The sequence below is a fragment of the Dermacentor albipictus genome, chromosome 1 (assembly GCF_038994185.2).
Source record: "Dermacentor albipictus isolate Rhodes 1998 colony chromosome 1, USDA_Dalb.pri_finalv2, whole genome shotgun sequence".
Taxonomy (NCBI): Eukaryota; Metazoa; Arthropoda; class Arachnida; order Ixodida; family Ixodidae; genus Dermacentor; species Dermacentor albipictus.
The window spans coordinates 40,182,772-40,201,678 of NC_091821.1; the positions used below are offsets into that span (position 1 = coordinate 40,182,772).

The 18,907-nt window shown below is 47.3% G+C and overlaps 1 protein-coding gene and 1 pseudogene across 3 annotated transcripts in view; both read right to left on the reverse strand.

Annotated features, from left to right (window-relative positions):
- The window catches only part of LOC139061116 (sushi, von Willebrand factor type A, EGF and pentraxin domain-containing protein 1-like), a 297,555-nt gene that overhangs the window by 76,131 nt on the left and 202,517 nt on the right, over positions 1-18,907 (reverse strand). The window lies entirely within an intron of this gene.
- LOC139055061 (U2 spliceosomal RNA) lies at positions 11,407-11,583 on the reverse strand (annotated as a pseudogene).

Below are 18,907 nucleotides of genomic sequence, written 5' to 3' on the forward strand. Positions count from 1 at the left end.
CATCGAAACATGGCCGCCGTGCGCGGGTTTACATCTCGAGACCTCATGCTTAGCAGCACAACACCATGCCACTAAGTAACCACTTTTTTATTGCCCGCATAAACATTAGCACAGAAATAGAAATGCATATACGTAGTGCACCCACATCACATCAGGTGGGATGGTGATTACATTTCTTGAGGCACACCAGCTCACAAAGAATGCTAACCCAGTCTGGGGGTTCGCTTTGTGCACGACACACTTCTCGTTGGAAAGAAACCCTTTCAATGAAGTTCTCTCGCGTTAAGCACATATTCACATCAGCATGACGCACAGCCATTAAAAATTATGGGGTTTTACGTGCCAAAACCACTTTCTGATTATGAGGAACGCCGTAGTGGAGGACTCCGGAAATTTCGACCACCTGGGGTTCTTTAACGTGCATCTAAATATAAATACACAGGTGTTTTCGCATTTCGCCCCCATCGAAATGAGGCCGCCGTGGTCGGGATTCAATCCCGCGACCTCGTGCTCAGCAGCCTCTGAGCACGAGCCGCTGAGCAACCACGGCGGGTGACGCACCGCCATGCTTCCACAAACTGTGGAGGCCCAGCACCACGAACATAACAAACGGTATCCCGTCATCACTTTCAACGGGCAGGAATCGAATTCCATAGGGGGTTATGGGGAGTTTTTTTTAGGGTGCATGCACTGCAAGATGTCCCAAATAAAGACAGTGTCCTAACAATCAATGAAGGCGTGTTCAATTGTTTCAGGCTGTTTACACAGGAAGCAGTTGGTCATTCAGGGTGCGAAGATTCCTTTCTGTTCAAACCAAACAAACGGGAAGGGAGTTTGTGTGTAGGTGAAAAAAAAAACGTTTTCGCAGCAGGTCTTACAGTCATGCTTTTGAATCGTTTCAGCACATCATTTCATGGGCCTCTACAGTGAACCATCCTATATAGTGAGGAAATAGCATGCTGTCAACTAAATCTGCATAGTTTCTGTTTTTAAATTTCTAACTGATCACAAATACTCCAGCGAAAAACATGCGCAGTATTCGAAAAGACGCAACTACTCACGATAGTAACCAGTCGATCTTCTACTAATAACACTACATGTGGACACAACAAATTCAGGCAGTTCTGTTGCCATTCTCGCCTGAATGACCGTACGGAGAAAAGCATTTCTTTCATCTCGCAGGAAGAAGAACCACGATGCGATTTGTCTAATGAACAAGTGTGAGAGGCCAAAGCCTCCATCTCGAACTCTGCGAAAAAGATTTGTACGGCTGGATCGCTCTCAAGTGGAATTCCAGATGAAGGTAGCAAACACGAGCTCAGTGCATTTTTTCAACGTTTACGTGGGACATGAACATTACTTGCAGTATATAGCGAACGTTGGCAATAAAAAAATATTGCAAGCTGAAGTGCGTGCCAACACTCACAATCCCCGGTCCTGCCATCCCTTTATGTTTTCTTTCACCGATTCTCTTCGTCCGCTCCACAACTGCGTCGAGTCCCGATTGTGGTCAAGGGGCATCCCTAAATATAGCGAAGGCTCTGTAGTCCACTGCATTCAGGCGAAAGCTGTGGGTGCCGCGTCCCAGCTTCCATGCCATATACTAACACTTTTTTCGAAGTTTATCTGGGCACCAGTGTACCTACAGAAAGATCTTGCTAGGCGAACAGCCTGGACCACGCTTTCCCTGTCTTCAGAAAAGACGGCGACGTCATCTACATAAGCCAGCATTTTAACTTCTGCGGCGTGCAGACTAAAACCACGAATGTTTGCATCACAAATGACTGCCATACAAAAGGATTCGAGGTATAGGGCAAAAAGCAAAGGAGACAAGGCACAGTCTTGCCGTACAGAGGAGTGGATTGGCACATGCAAACTAAGACACTTATTAACTATAAGCTGCGTGGAACACTCTTCATAAGCTATTTAACGCCCTCTACATTGATGCTCCCAACATTTCATTACTGCAGTATAGAGAAAAACACTTCATGTGACACCCGGTCGAAGGCCTTCGCAAGGTCAAGCTGCAACATGGCCACGCGACCCTCAATGGCATCACAACATTCGAGCACATTCCTTGCAATGCGAGTATCTGTGCAAATTGTGCGGCTTTTAATGCCACACGTTTGGTGTGGCCCTACAAGCAATTGAATCGCGCTTTGGAATCTTCTAGCCAGCACTTTCATAATGATTTTGTAATCTGTATAGGTCAGACTTATCGGTCCGTATGAACGTGCTAAAAGAAGCTTTTCCCGGTCTTCGGTTTTTGGAATTAACACTGTGTGACGTGTGGAATGAGGGTGGCACTTTTTTAACTTCATACGCTTCTGACAGTAGCCGTCGGAAAATACGCTCAAACTCTTCACTGAATGCCTTGTAAAAAGCAGCGCCTATAGCCATCCGGCCCTGGCGATTTGCCAGACGGCAGCTTCTCTATCACCCTTTCGATCTCGCGCACACCTATTGGCCTCTCAAGGCTTTCTCTAACGTCGTCATCCAACCCTGGCATTTCACTCATGAATTCACTGTCGAAGCCTAGTTCAGAGCGTGTCACATTGTCGAACGATTCGCGACAATGCTCCACAAAAGCCTTCTCGATCGACAAAGCTTCTGTCGTCACCTCGTTTATAAAACGCCTCTGCTCAATCTAATTTCTTGACGTGTGACGCTTTTCATCTCCCATTGCCCGTTTGTTTGGCATGTCACCCACCCATAGCCGTTCGCTCCGAGCGCGTATAACTGCTGCTTTGTATTCCTGTGCGTCAAGAACTTCGAGTTCATGTCTTTCATTACGTTTTCAGCTAATTGATCACGAACCGTATTTTGTGCGCTTGAAAGAAATTCTAGCTGTCGTTGCAGCCCTCGGTTTCTGCAGTTTATCGTGCTGAAGGCTGCTTCCTCTTTCAATTGCAATGAAATGAACTTGAATCCTAAATTCCTCTGATGCAGCAATAAAACATTCATGCTTATTTGTAATCAACTCTAATAACTTTTCCTTAACTCTGCGCACAAATGATTCATCATAAAACAGCTTTTCGTTGAATTTGCACGCTGCAGTTGAATCGTGTTCTTTTAGCCTTTTCCCCCATCGCGCAGCTTACCAAGCTATGATCCGTGAACGATAGCGGTGTGACGTCATAACTATTACAAAAGGGCGATCAAGTCAACAGAAGCAAGCACTCTGTTCAACCTTGCTCGGCTGTTTCGCTGAATGTGCGTGTACTGCAGAATCGTACTATCAGTGAGAACTCGGCCCACATCTTCTAAGTTGTTGTCTTCAATCAGTGTGCTCAAAAAGGGAGCACTTTTACCGCGAGGAAGTTCCCCTCTGAGTTAATCTTCCGAAAAACAGACACAATTGAAATCCCCAAGAAATATGATGAAGCGATGACACTTTAGATACTGCTCAATACATTAAAAAAACAACGATCAATCACTCACATTGTTTGGCGCATAAACGCATATGAGCCGCCGCGAAAGGCCAGAAAAAGAAAAATTTACATTAATCACGTGACCAATTTGACAAACAGTTACACTTCCTTCAATAATACCAGCACTCTTACGTATTAGCAACGCACATCCGCCTGATATGCTCATTAGCATGGCACACACACACATTGTAATGCGCCGTGAAAGCATCACCATGCGATCAGTCTGCTCTTGAGTTTCGACCTTAGGTTCTTGTAAAGCAACAACAGCGAGCTCCTTCTCCATACACACGAGGCAAAGTCGATACTGCCATCGTCGCGCTCCAAGGCCCCTCACATTCAACGTGGCAACTCAATGCTGTCTCTGATTTCACCAACATTCATTTGCAAAAGCAAGCCGATCGCGCGGTGCCGCTGGAAAACAAACTATCCGAACACACTGTAGAAAACTTTCCAAACATAACTGTTCTACTGAAAGCCGCTCTGTCCTCACGCGTACCTTTAGTGTGTACGCGAAGGCTGATTCTGAAGAGGCACCCATCTCTTGGCGACGCTAGTCCGGGCGCTCCAGCAGGCGCCCGCCGTCCGTCTTACCGGCAGGATGTTCGGTCTCGGGTGCTCGAGGACTCGCCTGTGTTTTTGTCAGCGGCTCGTCTTTGGTCTCTCTGTCAAGGTTGCCGTCCAGGCTGCTGGTTGAGTCCCTTGCTCTTTTCGAAGCCGCATTGCTTGCACTCGATTCTTCGACGTCCATCAATGCAGTTGCCGGTACGTGCTCTGTTACATCCACCTCGGCAGTGGTGGGTCCTGCGGCCGATTCTTCTTTGCCTGCTTCTTCGCATGTCTTCTGCGCTGCATCTTTCGGATCCGCAGTTAGCACAGTTGCCACCTTCGCGGAAATGGTAGCCGGCTCAGAGGGCCTTGCAACTGTGTCCGATGGCAGGACTTGCGCGCGGAAAGCCTCATCGACGTCAGCTTCGTCTATTAACAAGTAATCCACGTCCTCCCGAAACACAGGGCCTGTGACAGACGCGTAAGTCTTAACACAGTCCGTCTCCTGGCCTCGGGACCTCTGGACTGATCTCGGGACGCGGCAGTCACGTCGAACATGTGCGGTGTTTCGACATTTCAGGCAAAGTGGTGCTTTGCCTGGTACAACTAAGGCCTGCTCACCAGTGACACGAAGTCTTTTTTTTAATTATGGGGTTTTACGTGCCAAAACCACTTTCTGATTATGAGGCACGCCGTAGTGGAGGACTCCGGAAATTTCGACCACCTGGGGTTCTTTACCGTGCACCTAAATCTAAGTACACTGGTGTTTTCATATTTCGCCCCCATCTAAATGCGGCCGCCGTGGCCGGGATTCAATCCCGCGACCTCGTGCTCAGCAGTCCAACACCATAGCCACTGAGCAACCACGGCGGGTCGACACGAAGTCGATGGGGAGGTTTTCCACGGTCACACATGTCTTCAGAACCAAGGACACCACACGCGTTGACGATGCATTATCTTGAACTCCGTGAACACGCCATTTTTCGTGGAAAACATCCGTGACCTTTCCGAACAGCGTCGTGGCTGTGCGTATGCTCTCATCCGGCACGTTGTGTAGCATCCTATGCCGCTTCAGCCACACTGCCTGGATGGCTGGATTAATTACAATGCACCGATGTTCATTCACTTTGACATTTTTGGCGCTTGCAAGCCTATTCACGCCTTCGTCGCTCTTGAAAGTCACTGCCCAAACGTGGCTCATCTGATACGCTCCAAGGGCGATGGCATAAGGAAGTAGGCCTAAGCTAGCCAGCGCATCGCGGAAATGCTCCACGCGATACGACCTGGCACGCAAACCAGCATGTAGAAACAATACATTTAAAACAATCTGACCTGCCGGCAGTTGAGGCAACAAAGCTTGATATTCCGGGTCTTCTGAGTCAAAATTCCTGGTACCGCAGCCCTGTTGAGCCGCTGAAGCCGCTCCTATGGAGCTCATGATCGACCCGTCCGCTCGCTAGCGCGGCAGAAAGGCGAATCCGCCACTAAGCAACCATGGCGGGTGCGCAGCATCACGCTCATAAAAACCCCACAAATTTGTTTTTTCATGCATAAAGCCAGTAACAGGCAAAGTCCATGGAAGACCAGGCGACAAAGATAAACGACAGCAGAAAACAGCCATCTTCGTCTTATGATTGGCTGAAGATGCTTATTCTAATCCCCAGAATAACATCAGTCATGGGCAAAATGACGTCACCAACGTTTTTCAGTCGCTTCGTGCGATGTTCTTTGTATAGTTTCCTCATCCCACTTAAACTTTTTGTAGGCGTTTGTAAATTCAGCGCAAGAGTTTTCTTACAGCCAGCGACAGTCTTATGGTGCTGCGACAGCCTGCTGCGCAGTAGTCAGGTCAATATGATGGCATTAAAACGCCAGTCACAGTGGCTTGGTATCGCGAAATAAACAATATGAAGCGTGCACGACGCTAAGCGCGTCACTAAAATGCGTCGTATCAGCAAGATCAGCATTTACGTCGTGCCAATTATGCTGCCTTGTCCGCTCTCCCGGCGGTGCCCAGTTCGATCACGCAATTCAGTGTGCTTAGACGAAGCTACGACATCTGGGTGTAATTAGTGGTGTAAATGCATATTGTATGGATTGTACTGAAGGACTAAACGAATTTCACATCGAGGCCGTGGTGCTTGGAGAATGCAGCTGAGACCTAAATAATTATTTCATCTATGTGTAACTTCCACATTTACGTTCAGCTACAGCGCACGTATCCGCAACTTCTCGGGCTTCGACTCTGCCTAAGTGATAGTTCCGGCTTCACATGTTTTAATTACCCGCAAGAACAGTGGAAAAACACTTATCCACAAAGCGGTCAGACAAGGAGACACAGTATCTATAATTACATTCGCTGCAGGCTTAGAAGTATTCAAACAAGATTAGAAACTGGGAAGGATCAAGGGCGATGATTCACGCCGAATTTCTCAACAGGACGATGACATTGCCCTATTAAGCAATGATGGGGACACATAACAATTCATTGATGGCCCTAATCGAGAAATTGTAAGAGTAGGTTGAAGAATAATGTGCAGAATAAAATTCGGCAGACACTTAAGACTGCTTACGTGTGGGAATGCGAAAGCATACCGTCTGTAGACCTCGGAACATCATCAACGTGTTCATTTTATGCACTTAGGACGTGGTAACACCTCCTCCACACCGTCACGTGCGCTGCCCAATGACGCACGCACTAGTCAGCGAGATGGCTGCGACGTGACGTGTGCAATCAGACACGAACTAAGCACACCTTTAGTAAGACAGAACCGTGGAGCAGCCCTGGCTTCAGGGAGGCGTGCTCGTCTCGCACCCCGGAGGCCCGGGCTCGATTCCCACCCAAACCGGAACGTGCAAAATTTTCTTTTCAAAGCCAGTAATTTGCTTTGTTTACAGGAACCTCCCTGAGAAATAAGACGTTATTCCGAGCAATTTTTTGCGTGTTTTTACTCTTTGCAGCGTCGGCCATTTTTCGTCACCGCGCAGTTTCGCCCAGGGCACCGTCAACATTGACACATAAGGCTTTTCGCCCGAATAAAATGCATAAGACAAATATAATATTGAAGAACCTATCAGCAAACAAGAATTCATGATCAGCATTCAGCATCTTGAGTGCGTACAGGAGTAAGATTATCTAGGTTATTTACTCACAGGTAACGGGAATCATGAGACGGATTTTTTTTTTAATGCGAGGATAAATGCCTCAGGGCATACAAGTGTATGGGATGGGGGTGAATGGAGACGGAATTAGCAGAAGAATGAAAATGGGTCGGAGTGCACGCTGCCGGTATTACCAAATCATGACCGGGAGCTCAGCGCTGTCGGTTGGGAAAAAAGTGCCCAGACATTCCATTAATCAAGTAGTATCGTATGGGGCAGAAACTTGAAGGTTAACAACGAAGTTTAAGAATAAGTTAAGGACTGCTCAAACAAGCGATGGAACAAGAAACGTTAGGCCTAACGCTGAGAGAGAAAAATAGTCGTCTAGATCAGAGAAACCGGGGTAGCGGTACTTGAACATTAGAGAAAAAAAAAATAGGAGCTGGGCAGGCTGCGTTATTCACAGGTTAGATAATCGGTGATCCCCTAGGAAAACAGAGTGGATGCTAAGGGAAATGGAAGCGCCGTTGGGGACAGCAGAAAATTAGATGGGGTAATGAAATCAGCAAATTTGCAGGCATAACTTGGAATCAGCTAGTGCTGGGGTGAATTAGAGATCGCTGGGAGAGGCCTGCGTCGTGCAGTGAGCATAAAAGTACGCTGATGACGCTTTACAACATGCAAAATTCGCCCGGAATTTCAACGGACTGTTGCTCTTGAGCAGCAGTTCGCTTCATACTGTGAGACCGCCTTTGCATGTTTACAGAACAGCGTCGGGCGCCGCTTGGAGACCGCCACCCCTACTTTGGCATCGTGCTATATCTACAGTGACTGCTCTGAACAAAGTGCGTCAGTGTCGCAAGATCAATGACTTGAACCGATTTGATTCAAAACCAGCCAGAATGTTGAACCACTATGTGGTTCGTGTACGGTGCTGTGCAGTATTCTGGCGTGCAGTTGAGCATGCGTTGTTATGAGGCTGGTAAATTTATGGCAGCGTTGGCGCTGAGCATCGGGGTGATGTTTACTTACTAGCCTTGACTTTTTTAAGGTGCCACTTCGGCTATGATAGACAGCATAGTTTGGGGCTCCAGGCCATGACATCACCAACCTATGATTTATTACTGGTCTCTAAAACAGATACGCATCTTTGTACCTTTCACCACTGTCGGAATGCGGCTGCCTGAACCTGCAAAACAAATTAATCTTGACCTGGTGCGAGGCATCATCGTGTTTTATCAAGTGAGGACAAGCCAGGAAGAAGCGATGAACGCTGATACGATGTCAGTGTGTGACAGGCAGCGAAATTTGCAGGTGTGGATTTTGCGTAATGAAGTTTTCTGTCCAAATTTGGGAGTGTCGGTAACCACGGCCTCTTTCTGCGTTTCTTTTTAGGGCTGCTTTCATTGCTCTCCGTGCCCTCGACAGAGATCCTATGCAAAGGGAGCGCGCATTTTGTCGTCGGCTGGCGGTCAACGACATTGTCGACCAGCACCTTAGACGGTACCGGTTGCCAAGGGAGCTAGCTGCTATGCGTGGCATTAGAACCACACTTCCAACCGTGTGCAGCGTGATCACATACCATACCGATGAACGTAGGGGTGCTGGGTTCCTTGCCTTGAAGGAATACGAACTATATTATGGAGCTTTTTTTTAATTTCCGCAATTAGTATCGAAATAAAGAAATTCAGCCACTTAGTAATACGGTGGTGGTGGTGATGTATAAAGGCGGGGTTCGCCTGGCAGACAACTCCTCCGACTGGGCGTCTCTTTCTGCGCCAAATATGTCACCATGTGACGTCCATTCTTGTCTCTCGCAGAAATGTGGGAAGAATGCGTAACACTTCCACTGCAATTCTTTTGGCGGCAGTGCGGTGAACGGGCGAACGCAGTTGCGCTCGTCGGCGCTGTAGCAGACGCCCGGAAAATGAAGTTGTCGAAAAGCAGTGTGCAGTAACTTGCCGTGAGAATATAGCCCCAACTACAGATGTAAGATGTGCAATCATGCACAACATCCATCTAAGTTCACCATGCATTTTTATCCGTTGACTGCGCTGTTTTATCTCTTTCTTCATGGTTATATTGCGCTCAGTTTTACACAGACGATATTAAGGAAGGACAGGACGTGGACGGACGTAGCGCAAGCTACCAACTGTTTAATACTGTTAAATAACGCGCTTATATACAAGGAGATATGGCGCGGGGGGGGGGGTATAAAAGATATGACAAGTTCACGAAATGTGATCATAGTTCGGGTCAGGCATACATCTTTCACTTGCACCCGTTCGCCTTGGCAAACTCAACCTCAGCTTTGAAAAGCGCGATGGACGGAGTGCTTACGCACATTTATTTTTCATTAGCTATCGCAAGCGCCTCCCATATTTCTCGCTCCGTTTTTGTTTTTGATGTGCCAATGACTGTGGTGCTTTCTAGTAGCGGAGAGCATTTGCATTGTTTGCAATGTGCAGCCAAGTTGCTAGGTGCTGTCAGAAGCTGGCACGCGTATTTGTGCTCCCGTAACCTATCATTTAGCTTCATCGGCGCTCTTGCCTTTTCACCCTGCTTCCTCACGTGCTGACATGTGTTGCAAGTCCTTACAAATTGCTCTTCGTCGTGGAAACAACCTGGCCATTTATACTCCTGTAATATTCTATCCTTGCCTTTTTTTACTCCGAAATGATAAGTCCAAGGGCTTCCTGGGACAAGCGCAAAAGATTCTGTGGATAAGCCTGTGATACGACCAGCCTGTCAAATGTAACATCCCTGCGATCTACATACTTCCGGTACAGTAGGCCGCCTCTCATATAAAAAGTTACGTATTTTCGTGCCCCACCTTCGGTTAGGTTGCTTCAGATGTTCCGCAGGCTGGAGTCCTTGTTTTGTTCAGATGTCAAGGTTGAACTTTCTAACAGCCGCTGTAGGCCTTCCGACGTAGGCGCTACAAACCAATCTGGCGGCTGCTATCCAATAACCCAGCTCCTGGCACTACCGGGACCTTTGCCTGCGTGTATCCAAACTCCTGCTGTTCCAACGCGGAGGCCTTCTCGATCACCGCTTCCTGAGGTTTCAAACAGCCATCCACCTCCGTTAGCGCCGTTTCCGCGACTGCTTTGTAGTCAACTCAAGAGTTTTCGCTCTCGTTAGTGCCATCACGCTAGCCTCTCCACATTAGCCCTTTCGCGCGCAGAATCTGATCTGATATATTTGAGAACAGGTAAGGGTACTGCGGCGGAAACGCAGACGATGCGGCTGCTTCCGTCTCAAGTGTGTCTAAAGGACCTTTAATAGATACATTTGCGACCGGAAGACATGCACTGTGAGCTTCTACAACTTGCTTAATCCAGGCGCATTCACCCGTGAACATCTCAGGTTCCACAAAAGAGCTGTGAACCACGTCCATAGTAGCCACGGAGTCGCGCAGTATGCGGCATGGTTTCCCGTTTATCTCAAGGTAGCGCATGTACGGTTCGAGCAGCTTCATGTTCTCGTCACTGTTACCGACCGATAAGGACACCACCTTTGCCTTGTTACACTGCGCAGCAATGTGCTCTAGCTGGTTTGTGACAGTAGTAGCAAAGAAAGGGTTTCCTCGCTTCGAATTTCTTTCGCTGCTCTGCCTTGACTTCAGGGGTCCCTTACGAACCGGAAGCACTACATCCTGACGTACTCTCAATCATAGGATCGTGCTTTCTTTTTTTTCGGCCTTGGCTGCGGTCTTCCGAGCCTGAAATCGGGATAGCCTTTCCAACCACAGCTGACTTTGTGAGCCCGACGCGCCAGAAATTTCTCGGCTAGTTCAACGGATCTGGCTATCGCGCTAACTTCTGGCCTGTTTTGAACCCAGTATCTTACGCTCTCTGGTAACCGGTTATGAAATTGTTCAAGTGCAAAGCAGTGAACAACCTTTGCGTGATCACCATAGGCTTTTTGTTCCTTGCGCCATTCCTCCAAGTTTGACATAAACTTATATGTAAACTCAGTATAGGACACATTCCTAGCCTTTTCCATTTCGCGGAACTTCCGCCGAAACATTTCCACTGACAGCCTATACTTCCTCAGCAAACTGGACTTTGCCTTATCATAATCACCTGCTTTCTCTTTGGTTAAGCGAGAGATTATGCGCGTTGCTTGGCCCCGTAAGAGTGTGAGAAGATGCTGCAACCACGATTCGGGGGAGAACCTTTGTTTTTCGCTTGTCCGCTCGAAGTTCACCAAGAACAAAACAATGTCCTCTCCGAGCTCAAAGGGCCGCATTAGCTCTGTCATCTTTAACTATACGTGCTATCCTGCACTGTTTTCTTCGCTCATATCACGGCGCGTGGACTGGAATACCTGCGCCGATCCCAGAGATGGTGCAATGCCGGGCGACCTGCGGCGCAGGTGAAGCAGGCTTCAAGCACTCCGCCAACTTCCAAAAATAAATTTAATATCTTGGATCCAAATAGAACCACATAAATTCTGCGTTGTAAGAGAACCACTATATTTGTTAGGCGTATAAAACTATTTACAATATGTTTACAAACAGTGAACGTTCGCGGAGACGTAAGAGAGCCCAGCCAGGCTGTGTCAACTTTTCGTCGTCTTCAGGACCGCCGTCGTTCTATTCTTCGCCTCATGGTAACACGACCCCCGGCGAAAAAAGAACTGTCCCGGTGCGTGAAACGAGACCGTCAGGAAGAGAGTGGTAAGGTTTTAGTCGTGCGACATGAACGACATCAGGTGAGGTGAGGCCAGATGACATGGTAGAGCTGACGGGGACGATCTCATAGGTGGCATCGGTCACTTCACGTAGGACGCGATAAGGACCCTTGTAGCAAGGAAGGAGTTCTTCCGAGAGCCCCATTCGATATGAAGGGGACCAAAGAAGCACAAGGGAACGTGGTGAAAAGTGTACATCACGGTGCCGCTGATTGTAAACGCGGTTTTGAGTTTCTTGTGATGCCAATAGACGAGTACGGGCAAGCTGCCTCGCGTGGTCAGCATGGGCAATAGCGTCTCGGGCATACTCGCTTCTCGAGGTATCAGCAGAGGTTAGTGAAGCGTCCAAGGACAATGCGGGGTCGCGACCAAACAACAGGTAAAACGGTGAATAAGCGGCAGTTTCGCGGCGTGAAAAACTGTAAGCGAACGTGACGTAGGGTAGTGCAATGTCCCAGTCACAGTGGTATGGCGAAAAGTACTTGGCATGTCCGCGATGGTCCGTTTCAGTCGCACAATCAGGTCATTTGTCTGAGGGTGGTACGACGTAGCAAGTTTCTCCTTGGTAGAGCAAGAGTGCGAAATGTTGGCAATGACTTGGGAAAGGAAGGTAGAACCACGGTTCATGAGTAACTGTCGTGGGGCACCATGCACTAAAATGATGTCGCGTAGAAGGAAATCCGCGACGTCCCTGGCACACTAGATCGGAAGCGTTTGGGTTATGGCGTAGCGCGCCGCGTAACCCGTAGCCGCAAGGACCCACCTGTTGCGGGACTTGGACTCGGGAAGAGGACCAAGAATATCTAAACCCACGCGAAAGAATGGGTCATTTGAGATGTAGAGGGTTTGAAGATACCTGGCAGGAAGCGTCAGTGGTTTTTCTTTTTTCTTTTTCATTTTTTGATGCTGACAGGGCACGCACGCCCAGCGTTCCGCGTTCGTCGTCGTCTTCCACAGCTGCCTCCGCTGCCGCTCGTCATTCTAGCGTAGAATTTCACTTCTCTTCTGCCATCGTAATGGGGAGGTCGCATGTATACGGTGATATGAGCCATTTCTTAAGGGGTTATGAGCTATTCATTGTCTTACGTGACGGACAGATTTAATTTTGAAGCACAAGGCCGTGATTGTGAAATGCCATCAACTCAAGAGAGAGCAAAGCAAGATTCAACGTCTCCAGGCAAAACACTGCAAGCGGAGGAGGCATACTGAGCAGTGCAGACACTAAAGACACAACTCAAGATCAAGGGGCAGAAGAGACAACACAAGACCAAGCAAATAGAGCATTATACACAAAATTAATGAAAAAGCAATCAGATGGTCTCTATTTCACACCAAACCTTGCTCTCATTACTGGTGCGCAAAAAAGGGGCGGAGCAACTTGCACGCGAAAAGAAGCACGGCAAAACACAAGCAGATATCTTACGCGAAAAAAAAAGAAACAGGTCACTGGGAGAACCGCAGAAAAAAAAGCCCTCCTAAAGCACGCGAAGCACGCGAATGCTAAAATGAGGTGAAAGAATGGTGAAACAAAAGACTTACAATATAGACTGCTTGCGAAGTTTGACTTGCACGGTGTATCACTCGGTGTAACTAACACAGCTTCGCTGTTCGACCATCTTCCCGGACTGCAAGGGGCGGTGATTTTTTTCGAGTTGAGCTGCAGGCCAGCCTTGCAAAAAATACCAATAATGGCTGAGAGTCGCTCAAGATGCGCACCGAACATAGGTGAGAAGACTATAACGTCATCTAGGTAGCAGAGACAAGTCGACCATTTAAACTCTTGAAGTAAAGAGTCCATCATGCGCTCAAAGGTGGCTGGAGTGTTAAATAATCCAAAGGGCATGACCTTAAATTGATAAAGGCCATCCGGTATTATAAAGGCTGTCTTTTCACGGTCGAGATCATCCAGGGCAATTTGCCAATACCCGTACCGAAGGTCGATGGATGAAAAGTACTAGTCCCCGTAAAGACAATCAAGGGCGTCATCTATACGGTGTAGTCGATAGACATCCTTCTTTGTGATGCGATTGAGGCGCGGAAGGTCAACGCAGAATCGCCACGTGCTGTCGTTCTTTTTCATTGACACGACAGGTGTTAGTCGCAGCGTTAGTCGCATGTGACGTCCACTGCGAAGCTCCGTTGCGAAGAAGACGGGCAACCAGTACCTCCACTAAATGTTATGCGTATAGAGCTATTCACAATATATTTACAAAGAGCGAACGCTCGCGGAGACAGAACAGAGCCCAGCCAGGCTGTGCCTACTTTTCGTCGTCTTCAGAACCATCGTCGTTCTCTTCATCGCTTCGTCGTAACACTATATTAGAAAGTGCACTCAGTGTAGCAAGTTGGCATACATGCGATTTATTTGTTTTAAATCCTGTTTGGCGAGTAGCGAAAAGGGGAAAGAGTGTGGCGACGGCGCCTGTGAATGTGGCCTGTGCTTCTGTGGTAATAACGTCACGCGCGTCGGAGGTGCCGGTGCGGCTGCAGCAGCGGTTGCGGCATAGGAATGGGAGGTGCGGTGACCGTGGCGGCGCTTGTGTAGGTGTAGAGTGGTGCCGCATGAAAAAAAATCATGATTTGATAATGTATGCAGCCCATCTATGCAGCCTCAACAGCTTCGCTGGTAATTCATCCCCATATGAATGATGCAGCCCCACGAATTTTTTTACCCTATGGCTTTCCCTTTTACCTTAGCCCTTATTTAATGGTAATTTACGCCTGTACCTTGAACATCAACAAATGAGACAGCTCAGCCCCGCACACAAACATGTGGCTTGTACGGGCTAAAAATTTCTAGCATATTTATTTTTAAAGCGTTTAACTTTCTTTGGGAACTAACCAGTGATTTCTTGCGAGTGTCATCATCATCATCAGCCTCTTTTATAACCACTGCAGGACGAAGGCGATCTCCAATCACCCCTGACCGGCGCCAACCCATTCCAACTAGCACCCGCGAATTTCCTAATTTCATCTTCCCACCTAGTCTTCTGCCATCCTCGACTGCGCTTCCCTTCTCTTGGCGTCCATTCCGTAACCCTAATGGTCCACCGGTTATCTAACCTACGCATTACATGACCTGCCTAGCTCAATTTTTTTTTGTCTTAATGTCAATAAGAATATCGGCTGTACCCGGTTGCGCTCTGATCCAAACCGTTCTGTTTCTGTCTCAATGTTATGCCTAGCATTTTTCGATCCATCGCTCTTTGCGCAGTCCTAAACTTATTCTCAAGCTTCTTTGTCAGTCTCCAAGTTTCTGTTCCATATGTCAGCATCGGTAAAAGGTACTGATTGCACACCTTCCTTTTCAATGATAACGGTAAGCTTCCAGTCAGGAGCTCACGATGTCTGCCGTATGCTGTCCAACCCATTTTTATTCTTCTATGAATTTCCTTCTCATGATCAGGGTTCCGTGTGATTAGTTGACCTAGGTAAACGTACTTCTTCATAGACTCTAGAGGCTGACTGGCGATCCTGAAGTGTTGTCCCCTGTACCGGCTATACATTGTTGTCTTTATATCCTGCATATTAATCTTCAACCCAACTCTTACATTCTCTCTATTAAGGTCCTCAATCATTTGTTGTAAGTCGCCTCCAGTGTTATTGAACAGGACAATGTCATCTGCAAACTGGAGGTTGTTGAGATATTCGCCGTTGATCCTTACTCCTAAGCCTTCCCAGTTTAATAGCTTGAATACTTCTTCTAAGCACGCAGTGAAACATCCTGCTTATATATCAGCGACTGGATAGGAAAACAAGGCGAACGGCAGACCAAAATATAGGGTTCAGATGTTCACGCGAGTAAGACCACTGCCATTTTTTTCGATGCTCCCCGACCGTCAACATGGCGCCGCTGCCCCAGCGACACTGTCGCCGCCTCGCGGGTCGAGCTCAGTGCATACCTCCTATATATTCCCATTAATACAGTATATTGAGCCTGCACTTTTCTCATCGCTAATTCAACATCTTCATAAAATTGATCTACTTCAGCATCATCATGACTGGATGTTGGAGCGTAGGGTTGCACTACCTTTAATCTGTACCTCTTATCATGTTTGATTACGACTACTGCTAGCCTCTCATTAATGCTGTGGAATTCTTCAATGTTGCGCGCTATGTGCTTATGGATTAGGAATCCTACGCCGTACTGCTTCTTATCTGGGAGACCTCTATAGGACATGGCCGTTAGTCAGTTATGTATAAGCCTAACCAGTTCTTGTAATCTCACTAAGACTGATGATATCTCAAACAATGACTTGTAGTTCCTCAAGGAGTCCTGCTAAGCTAGCCTCACTCGACGGAGCCGTTTTCTTGGGCTAGTTCCGAAGATAATGGAATCTAACACAGCAGTAAAAACCATACCGTGGTATGGTACTTCAGTATGACTAGGCAGCAGTACCGGTGGTATCATTGGTGGCACGGTACCACCATGCTGTGGTACCAACGGTAACTGCGGTACCGGTACTGGTGGTATCGCGTGGTAGTGCACAACACACGTTGACACGATGGTAAGGGGAGCGTTCTCGCATTTTTTTCCCTCGTGACAGCTAGAATTTTTGAGACGCTGCCGTAGAGACGCAGAGCCTCGGGTTGATGACGCAGACGGCTGTCGTTTTCAGGCTGCGGCGACCACAAGCTTCTCGAGGTTCCGATGTGGCCCTTGAAGAAGTGGCGCTCAGAGTAGCGCTTGGAAGGACGAGTAAGCCACATTTCTACAGAGAACGCCACTCATAGCGCACAGTGCAATATAGTGCCACAAATAACCGCCTTCCAAAGCATATTAAAAGCAAAAATAAAAGTTGTCATTGTTACTATTCTTTTGTTTCTATGTACCCCGGCACTCAGACCTCAGTGCCGTTCCTGGGCAGGTCACGCAAGACGGAGGACACGTTTCGTATCGAAACTCTCGCCTTGCAGGACAGGTTCGCAGCTCGCTGCCCATCTGTCTGCTGTGGTCTGGGTCGGCACCTTTGTCCGCCAAGCGGTTGACGACAAAACACGACAAGTATTCATCGTTCCACGTCCAGGATTCCGACAATCATTTCAACCGTTTCTTTGATTCTTCTCTGAGGCCAAGGTCTTGCTTTTCCAAGCCGTTTCATAAAAGACTCCACGACAGCATGATCTTGTTGCGAGGAGCCGCAAGAAGACGAGGCAGTGAAAAACGGGACAAAAGGAGAATTACGCATTATTGATGCAGCAGACATTCATATTCTACCAAAAAGTTCGAGGTCTACGCATCAAAGTGAAGGAGATTTTTTTCAGCAAAGCTGTTTATGTTTAGATTCTTACGGATCTCGTCTCCGTGGACATAGACCAACAATTTTTCATAAATGGGCCGATCCCGTAGATGGTGCAATGCCGAGCCGTCCCGTGGCGGAGGTGAAGCAGGCGTTAAGAACTCCCCATACGTGGGTCGATCCCGAAGATAGTGGCAATACCGGGCCAACTCGCGGCGGAGGTGCAGTTCGCCATTAAGGGACCCACATTCACAGCTTCGCTGGTCATCCTTCTTCAGAGATTGGAGGGCCCTGATTTTTTTTTTTCAAATACGGTTTCTTCTTCTCATGTTCTAATAACTTTAAGTAAAACCTGACTGTAAACTGAAATAGCGTCTATAGTCCATCTTACATTATTTTGTCTGCTAGATTTGTCTTCGCTGTGCATTTCGTCTCACGTATCATTTTTAAGTGAACCAGAAGGAAGGGGATTAACCGAGGGGCCCAATTTTTTTATTAGTCATATCATAAGAAGCCAACTACTACTGACACCAAGGACAACATAGGGGAAATTACTTGAGCTTAATAAATGAAATGAAGAAACGATAAATTAATGGAAATGAAAGTGGATGAAAAAACTACTTGCCGCAAGTGGGGACCGAACCCACAATCTTCGCATTTCGCGTGCGATGCTCTACCAATTGAGCTATCGCGGCGCCGTTTCCCCATCCACTTTCTTGGGTATTTATGTTTCCTAGTAGAACCCTGGAAATGTTAGCCAGAGCCACCACTCACAGACCTTGCCGGCGGACGTGGCACGTCCTTTCTGCCGCAGGCGTCACAAGTACGTGATCCTTTTGGGTGAAGGCGACTGGTCAATAAACCCACACATGCTACCTGAAGACATCAACGTCGGCGGATTCGAGACCCTTGTTATGTAATAAACGAGAAGGAAGGTGATTAAACGAAGGGCCCGATTTTTTTATTAGTGATATCATAAGAAGTCAACAAACACTGACACCAAGGACAACACAGGGGAAATTACTTGTGCTTAATAAATGAAATGAAGAAACGATAAATTAATGGAAATGAAAGCGGATGAAAAAACAACTTGCCGCAGGTGGGGACCGAACCCACAGCCTTCGCATTTCGCGTAAATCAAAAGTGAACCAGTAAGAAGGTTCCGTGGCTGTTCCTGGGCAGTGTACCATTTTATTAATTTGATTGATTATCATCATCCTTATTATAACTTATTCATCATCCTTATTATAACTTATCATCATCCTTATTATAAATTATCCCACCGGAAGCAGAATGGCGGTGGCATCCTCATCGGTGTTGATAGCGCGATCGAATGTGCCCGTCGTTCGGATCTTGAGTGCGATCATAAGGCTGTTTCGATAGACATGCGCTGTTCAGGTGGTGAACGGCTGTTGCTTGGTGTATTCTATGCAGCACCTGACGTAACTCCTGCTGCATTTGGCCTTATCCTGGCATAAATTCAAACCGTTATAGCTCGATATGCGAAAACACCCAAGTGCTTAGATTTAGGTGCACTTTAAAGGACCCCAGGTGGTCCAGGTTTCCTGAGTCCCACAGTACGGCATGTCTCACAATCGGATGGTGGTTTTGGCCCGTAACGCCCCATAATTTAATTTTTTAAACCGTTATAATTTGGCATAATAACCACAATTTGTTACTTATTGGAGACATTAAGGTACCCGAAATTTCATGGATTAGTAATATTTCCTTGATAATAATAATATACTGTCAGCATTCCTTTTACATTTCTCGTAAATGCCACTCATTGCTTGACATTATCTCTTTTAATTCATGTAGCAGATAAAGTTCCCTGAGAACTGCTGTGGCAACGTTGTAGATCTTTGTCTTACGAATCTTGATACTGTTTCC